We start from the raw sequence: 9,674 nt of genomic DNA on the forward strand, positions 1-9,674 counted from the left end.
ATGTAGTTTCTGGGAAAATTTTGAGTGGAAAAATGGGTTGGGATTTTCTCAGTAGAAAGAGAAAAAAAAATGAATATTTAGCAGCTTTATCAACTTTTAGGAAATGCGGTTATCTTTTTGTGCTTTTTTCCTATGTGATTTGGAAGTGGGGAAAGAAAAGTATTAAAGGACTTTCACCTTGTATTTGATTTAAAGAGAGAGAGAGAGAGGAAGAAAGTGGAGATATGGTTAAGCCTCTTCTAATTTATATTGGTGTAAGGAAAATCTCAACAGTGACTTCGATTTGGTTGCAGTAATTAAGATTTAACTATATACATACATATATATATATATATAGATACATATAATATATATTTATATATATTATATAAATAAATATATATATATACATACATATATATATATATTTATTATAATATCAATGAATCAATAATAACAGGAAAAAAATGAATCAATAATAATAGAAAAAAAAAGTTCAATGGAAAAAAATGTTATATTATATTTCAATATATATTTTATGTTATATATATATATATGTATATAATTCATTAATATGTGAATGAATTAATATTATGTATATATATATATATAAATATATTATATATAAGGTTCTTTGTATGAAAGAAAAAAAAAAAAAAAAACCTTGTATGTACAGAAAAAAAAAACTGTTTAAAAAAATTTTGAAAACTATTTAACCAAATATGTTTTCTGTTTTTTTTGTGTTGAAAATTGTTTTCAAATATCAATGGTCAAACGTTCATTGTTTCATTAAACAAAGAAAAACAGTTTTCTGTTTTCATTTCTGAAAATAATGTTTCGAAAACAAAAAACATAAAACATGGCCAAACAGGACCTAAGTTTTTAAGTTATTTTTGGAAACATTTATGGGCTAAGTTAGGAACTAAACTTCTATTTTCAATTACTTGTCATCCAAAAACTAATAGACAAACTGAAGTAGTAAATAGGACTTTGTCAGCATTGTTATAGACTTTAATTAGTAGGAACTTAAGAACATGGGAAAAATGTTTGCCACATGTTGAATTTACTTATAATAGATCTTTGCATTCAATCACTAAATATTCAACATTTGAGATTGTTTATGGTTTTAATCCTTTGACTCCATTAGATTTAACACATTTACCTCTAATTGAACATGCTAATCCAGGTGGAAAACAAAAAGCTGATTTTGTGAAGCAGATTCATGAAAAGATAAAGGAAAATATTGAGAGGAAGACCAAGCAATATGCAAAAAGTGCTGATCAAGGCCGAAAACAAGTTGTCTTTGAACCTGAAGATTGGGTTCGATTTCACCTAAGAAATGAGAGGCTTCCTGAACAAAGGAAGTCCAAGCTTATGCCGTGTGGAAATGGACCTTTTCAAGCTTTGGAGTGGATAAATAACAATGCTTACAAACTTGATTTGCCAGGTGAGTATAACGGTAGTGCTACATTTAAAGTTGCTGACTTCTTTCCTTTTGCTACAGGTGATGATTTTGATTTGAGGGAAAATCAGTTTTAAAAGGAGGGGAATGATAAGAATCCGCCTAAACCCTCTCAACCGACAACCCGCTGAGGTGTTGACCCAATACGGATGAAGACCGGGCCAATCACTAGAGCTCAAGCTAAAAGATTCAAGGACAACCTAGCTGTCTTTCTATAGGGAGTAATCCATTGTCAAAAAGGCTTGTCAATACTTGAAGATACAAAGTCCGTTTTAAGCATCCGAGTGGTGGAGACCCATACGGACCTGGGTAGGTGTTTTCGTGCAAATATGGACTCCGAGCAGCAGGAAATGGTTCCAACACTTCATGGATTCAATGAATATCACTAAGAGGTCATGGAATCAAGCAAGGCAGAATCAAAAGCAAACAAAATGGGCTTGTGCACATAGGAGGAGTTTTGGCCGGTTTTGCTGGATTTTATTGCTTGCTTTATTGTATTTTACTGAGTTGGCATTTTCTCTTTGTTCCAATAAAAGAAAATGTGTGGGACTCATAAATAATCCTATTTGGTATCCTACAAGGCATATGGAAGCTAATTTGGAGCTTAAATTGATTAACGATTAGTCAAAGCTAGCTTAGTTAGAAGGATTGCCAATTTGTTTCCTAATTTAATTTTGACTTTTTGTTTTAGGAAATTAGTCTTTTATTTGGTTTCTATTTATTTATTTGCTGGAAAAATCAACTTAAGAAAGTTATTATTTTATTATTTTCATTGTAAATTAATTAATTCCTAATTCAAAATAAAGGAACTAATTAATCAAAATTATATTATGAAAGGAGAGAGAAAATTCAGCCAAGCTTTTTTTTCCTAATCCTTTTGGCCACTTTTGTCCTAGGTTTTCAAGATTGTATTGTTTTGTGACTCTAGCCTATTTAAGGGCTTATTTTTTTTAGGACGTACACAACTTTTAATAATATTCAGAAATTATTTTGTAAGATGGAATTATCTTTATTCTCTTTGAACACCTAAAACACCATTAGAGAGTAAGTGTTTTAGTTTTAACTTATCAATAGGACTTCCATAACTTATTGTAGTGTCTTCACTATACCAAGATTTCTAATCACATGTTAGTTAAGGGTTAAAGTTTTTCCATAAAAACTTGAACTTAATTAAGATCTGACCTAATATAATACGGATTTAGGCGTGAGTCGACTTAAGTTTGTATCAATTACTCAGGCCATGGCAAGATGGGAATTATTAGTTGAAGAGTTTAATTAAGTTGTTTTAGAAAGACGTCCGGCTTCTCCCGTGGCTAAAGACATTACCTGGATTCCCCCATCTCCCCCCCCCCCCCCCCCCCCAAAAAAAAAGTGGTAGAATTTGCTTCAACACCAATGCTACTTGTATTCTAGGCAAATAAGCTATTGCTTTGATTGCCAAAGATGACAAAGGTAGAGTTCTTTTACTTGCAGCCAAACTAGTGCAACCGCTGAGAGTTGATCTGGAAGAACCTAAAGCTATGGAATGGTCTACAACCATAGCTGAGGAGTTTACTTGGCATAACGTGGATTGGTACTGTGATGCTTTATCTGTCATCAATCAGCTAAATGAAAATTCAAAGCCTTGTGAATGGGAAACATGGGATATAATCATAGGTCTCAAAGGAGTGTTAAGAGAGAAGAGTTAGTCTGTTTCTTGAACCCCAACGGTTAGGACCCGTCCAGAATTCCTCCCGGAATCCTAGACAAGCCCCGATCCCAGGGAAATACCACCGAACCTTCCAACGGAAAATCCGGCAGCACCTCCCCTAAGGGTGGGACTTACCAAAAATTACCTGCACTGAAAACACACTTCTATAATCATCCCCTTATTCCTCCCACAAAACTACAAGTTATTCCACAAATTACAGCACTTCTTAGCAACAACAACAGTCCAGTGCATAAATAAAACATAAGTGTCCCAATAGTATACAGAGCGTTAAGAAGTGCTAATCAACAGGAATACAACAAAGATGAAAGAAATAATACACTGAAATGAAAGAGTACAAAGGTACTTCTCGAAACACGATAGCAGCAGAAAACTTGGTTCGCTCCGGAAGAACGTCTACCACCACTTGCACCTAAGGGAACGGAACTTAAAAACGTGAGATGCTAATCATCTCAATGAGTTACCCTAACTACTGAACATTTTTAATGAAAATAAAATAATAATAATAACAATTAAGGGAATTGAATATATACCAACAATAAGTAAATAAATGATAATAGCTGTTGGAAATAATAATTTCCCTCAAAACTCTCACTAATCACTCCGTTTGAAATGTTCCCCTTTTTAAAACAATTTCACAAAACCCGATGTACGTACTTCCTGAAAACCAAGGGATTAAACCATTTGATAAACAATAAATAAATAAATGCATAACCCAATATATAATTAAAATGTAATAAATTATAATAAATAATTTTTGAACACCTTTGGGGTTTGAAACATTATTTGAAAACTACACTTGACGCACCACACCATATACCAGTTATGCCCTCCGATACCTAGCGTCCCGAGCACCGACTGGCGGGGAGATTAAAGAGAGAAACTTGCAAACGGCACTTCGGCGTCCCGACAATACCGCTGCTGAAACCATCATCCCGGCCAAGGAGGGGGGCGGCTGTGGCCAATAACAAACTTGCCTGTCCACGATCCAATGGCAACGACGGGAGAAAAATACTTGCGCGCTAAACCACATAATACTTGCGCGCTACTACGTGTCCATACACCAGAACACCAATACTGTATGAGTGCGTCTAAAATAATTATTATTAAACCAACCGTACCGTTTTCCAAAATTTACCGTGGGAAATATATTAAATTCTCACACTTACCATCCCACATATTTTTATTTAACAAATCGGTACGAAACCTCGATAACAAATAAACCACAATTTTCTCGAAGTACGAGGTTCAACAATAAAAATACCGCGGGCATAATTTATAAAATTTAAACAAATATTTTCATAAAATATTTAACCCAATTATGCCCGAAAATAATACTTAAAACCACGTACGATTAATACCGAAATATACTTTGCTCATGCATAATAATAAATTAAACCACAATAAAATAATAATTAAATCGTACCACATGAGCATAATTTAAATACCAATTAAACATAATTAATTGCCCAAAATATTTTTTAAAGGTGGGTCACTCACCTTAAGCGCGTAAATCAGCTAAGATCCTCCGCAGGATCAATTCCACTACTCGTACCCGCACCTAAAACAACCACAGTATACAAACCAAATATATTAATATTTTATTCGGATAATTCCCAAATGGGTACCCGGGAAGCGAACACTAAACGATATCTAAAAGTTGTGAGTTATATACCGAATCGAAGCTCGAGTGATGAGGATCACGGATTCGGTCTTACTTTCCGGTGATCGGACCTGAGGTGGTCGGAATCTCACCGAAAAGCTTTCGAGTTTCGACTCCTCAATTCTCCCAAACCGTCGCGCATTGGCGGAAACGGATGCCGGATTCGGGTTCAGGAGGTCGAACACAGTCGGGAGGGGTCAGCAGTGAGACTGGGTACTCGCCAGAACAGTAACTTCCGGCGACCGTCGCCGGCGGCGGTGCATGCAGTGGCCATTGGCTGAGATTTTTTGCAAATTTGTAGATCGAGGGGAGAGGAATCCAATGGGACCGGTGGTGAGGCAAACGGAGGCCGGACGGCGGAGGAATCGGGGTTTGAAGAATTTCGGCCCCTCGGTGGTCCGGTGGCCGTGAAATTTGGTGGGTAGGCTGGACTTGAGGAGGTGGTGACGGCTGGCTGGCGCGTGTGGCAGGAAAATGGCCGGAAAGTGGTCAATCGGCGGTGGCCGGCGGTACGGGGAAAAATCGTCGCCGATCTTCGCCGCCTCGATCCGGGCGCGTCCGGCGACCAATGGCTGTGAAATTTTGGGATTTTGCCAGAAATGGGGAGGGGCTTCTTGCTGGTCGACGCGTGTAAGGTGGATCGGTCGGAAAATTTGAAAAACTCCGGTGGCCGGTCGGACTCTCTCTCTTTTTCTCTCTCTTCCCCAAGATTTTTGTCAAATAAAAGCCACCGTATGACACTGTTCATTCCACGTGGACCAATCAGGTGATGACACATGGCATCACTGTGCACTTAAGCCAGATATAATAAAATATTATGGTATCTGGCGAATTTCAAACGTCCATAACTTTCCAACCAAATGTCCGATTTAAGCGTGCCGCTAGTCTATGAACTCGTATCGACGAGTACTTTACAACCATACAGGAGTCAAAACAAAATTACACCACAATAAAAAGTCAACTCCCGAAACCTTTTGGACTGTTTGCACCTCAGCTTGTTTTGCCCATAACTTTCAAACCGTAGCTCCGTTTTTTACGTGCTACTAGTCTACGAATTCGGGGCATCATGCACTTCGCCACGGTACCCTGGTCAACTAGAAATTCCAACTGGAACAAAAAGTCAACTTTTGACCCGCTCGGTCAACGGTCAACGTGCACGGATTCCGGTGCGATTTGGGACGGGGTGTTACACCAACACTAGCCAATAAATGTGCTAATCTTGCAGCTAAGGCAGCTTTGAAGGATAATATCATCCTGTTTTACTCTAATGACTATCTTTGAGGAATTTTCTGTTTCTTTCGGGGGGTAGTGTTTCCCCCTCCCCCTCTTTTTTGTGCTTAGTTCAGTTTTATTTACCAAAAAAAAAAAAGTCTCAAATAGAGCTATGTGCACTCATTAATACTCTCTTTAATACCCTTTATAATCACAAATATTTCAATTGAGCATTCTAAAATCAATTTTGACATATTGATACTCTCTATTTGAAAAATTATTTCAATGTAGTCCAATTGCATTAAATTTAATGGATTTCGTCACTTGCACCTCATGTGACCCCTCAAAAATCATTTTTTATTATTTTTTAAATTTCATTTGTTTGTTTTGTGGGAGTAAAAGAAGAAAACACTTTAATACCCTATAAAATCACTAAATTTTATTTTAGGTCTCTAAAATCAATTTTCTCACATTGATAAATAATATTAGATATTTAATAAAATCTAAGAGTTAAAAAAAAAAATTAGATGCTGATAAAATTTTTAAAACATGATAAAAAGACAAGATAGTAAAAAAAATTTTGACAGCATCAAAAAAATACCAAAGGCTCAAAAAAAATCTAAGAGTCCAAAAAAATACTAGATGGCAAAAAAAATTTTGAAAGCATAATAAGAAATATTAGATATTAAAAAAATTCAAGAGTCTAATAAAAGTATCAAATGTTCAAGTATCCAATATTTTTTTACCATATGATTTTTTCCATACTTTTTGATTTTGTTTTAACATCTAATTTATTTTATTTTGGGTTCTCGGTATTTTTTATTTTTTTTTGGATATCTAGTATTCTTTGTAATTGTTTTGGCTTTCAAAATTTTTTGGATATCTGATACTTTTATGAAGCTCTCGGAATTTTTTTGAATATGTGATATTTTTTTATTATCCTTTAATTTTTTTATTTTTTTTTTGCTATTTGGTATTTTTTTTTTTTACTCTTAAATTTTTTTAAATATCTGGTATTTTTTTAAGACTTTCAAAATTTTTTTTACCATCTGATAGTTCTTTCGTGTTCTTAAAATTTTTTTAGCATCTAATTTTTTTTTTAGCTCTTAAATTTTGTTAAACATCTGATATTCTTTATCAATATGAAAAAATTGATTTTAGGGATCTAAAATGAAATTCAATGATTTTAGAGGGTACTAAAGTGTTTTTTTCTTTTACTCCTACAAAATAAACAAATGAAATTTAAAAAATAATAAAAAATGATTTTTGAGGGGTCACGTGAGATGCACGTGACCTCAATTTGATGGAATCCGTTAAATTTAACGCAATTGGACCACATTGAAATAATTTTTCAAATAGAGGATATGAATGTATCAAAATTGATTTTAGAAAGCTCAATTGAAACATTTGTGATTATAGAGGATACTAAAATGCATTTTATAAAAGAGAAGGATTTTACCCAAGCTTTAATGTAGTGTCAGCGGTTTTACCTCTAGATCAAGCCCACAAATACATTTTATTTGTCATGTAGAAAACCTAAAATTAATTTAGTTTGAAATTTGTATATATATATATATGTGTGTGTGTGTAAAATTAGTTCATGTCATTTAATAGTCTCTTTTTTATTTAATTATTTTACATTTATTTTAATCCATTTATTGTTATTTTTACTTTTTAAATTAAAAATGAAAACAATTCCATAGAAATATTCTATTAGATAACATGGGTTTAGGAATTGGATATTTCGTAAAATCCATAGAAGTTTTTTTCATAATTCCAAAAGAACTCTATATAGTATCATTATTTGCACACAACCATTTAAATATATAAAAAATAAAAATAGCTTTATAAAATATTCTTAATGCTTAAAATGCCTACAATTCATATAGTTTCAACTCGGCTAAAAACACTTTTTTTTTTCTTTTTTTTTTGTTTTCCCTACAAATCAAATACCATTATATGAAAACCGGTAGCTACAATTGGACAATCAATTATAATGTTTTTGGATGAAATTAAAAGTCACAAAACCTCATGGAATTATCTTTCCAATCAAGAAACTTTTGCAAAATGTAAAAATGTATTTGTTGAAGTATTTGGTCTCAAAATAATTAAAGTTTGTAAAGACATTCGGTCGTATATTTCTGAACACATTTGAAATCTTTATTTCTTAAAATGTTTAATAGCATACTTCTGAATACATTTTAGATATTCAATCACATATTTTTGAATATATTTGTGGTATTTAGTTGTATACTTCTGAATGCAAATATATTTAATTATTAAATTTTTTTAATAATAATTTTAAATAGAGAAAAATATGAATTTATAATAAAACTGTATTAAATTCATTTGGTAATGTAACTAAAACTTCTCTTAATATAATCATGGAAGAACATAGTTTCATTTCCAGCATCTACACATATATTCATGGATATGATTTCCACGAGATTGTACATGTGTATAAAATTATAAATTGCTGAAGTCATAATAAATGATTGGTTTGTTTTGATGGGCTATCCATGCATGATTATAGTGGGAAAGCTCATGCATGTACGTTATTGTAATTGCATATTAGCATTGTATTAGTGCATATATGTTGTTCACAATTGAATTAAAAACGTTTTGTAAAAAAATAAAAATAAAAAAAGCATCGTTAAATCACGTAAATCGTTGTATGAACGCTTTATTTCCTAATGATTTTAAACTTTGAATCTCATCGGAATTTGAAAATTGAAAATTTGTCAAAATTCTATAAACTCTAGCTCAGATTACAACCAATTAAAAAATAAATAAATAAAGAAAAAGAAAGAAATTTTGTTGAAAAGATTATCCATTCAAAATATGGGATGAAAGGAAAATTATTCTAAATGATAAAAAATAATAATAATAATAAAGAAGTTTTTGCAAGTATAAATAAGTTGAAGTGACATCTTTAGAGGGTGTATTTATTGGGATTTTAATTGAATTTTGAATTTATTATAGACTCAATTCATAAAAGGGTTAATTTTATACACCGCTTTTTAAGTTTGATTTAAATACAAATTAATCTTTTTAGTTTCAAAAATATCATCAACTTTTCTTTAAGTTCTAAAAAATTATCTTCTCCCTTAATTGTTTCATTTACATCTCTTTGAAATAATATCATGCATTCCTTTAGGGCGCTAGTTTGTAATTTTCAAAATCTGATTGATTAAATTATAATTAATACAAACGTAAGAGGATCATGTAACATTTCCTTAATAAAAATATTTAAAAGAATTTTGATACTGGTTTCAAGTATATGTAGTTTTAATTATTCACGTCCAGTTGATATATATATATATATATATATATGTAGTACAACTAATTAGGTTAAACTTTTTATGTTGGCTATAGACTAATGTAAACATCCAAGTTTATTATGAATGTCATTTAAATATGTAAATAGGCATACAATTTCATGAAAAATAAAAATAAAAAAGTTAACGCAGTTAGGTTTATTGGTGCTTGATAAAGAAATCAAGAGAGAAACGGAATAAAGTAACCCAATGTATGGAGAATTATAAAGATTAGCATTATTTTATTATAAACACGTTATACACGGAAGGATAGCTAGAGAAGAAGAAAAGGTACAATAAACATTAACACTTACAATGTGCATCTTCAACAAG

This window comes from Ziziphus jujuba, chromosome 7, assembly GCF_031755915.1.
Source record: "Ziziphus jujuba cultivar Dongzao chromosome 7, ASM3175591v1".
Taxonomy (NCBI): Eukaryota; Viridiplantae; Streptophyta; class Magnoliopsida; order Rosales; family Rhamnaceae; genus Ziziphus; species Ziziphus jujuba.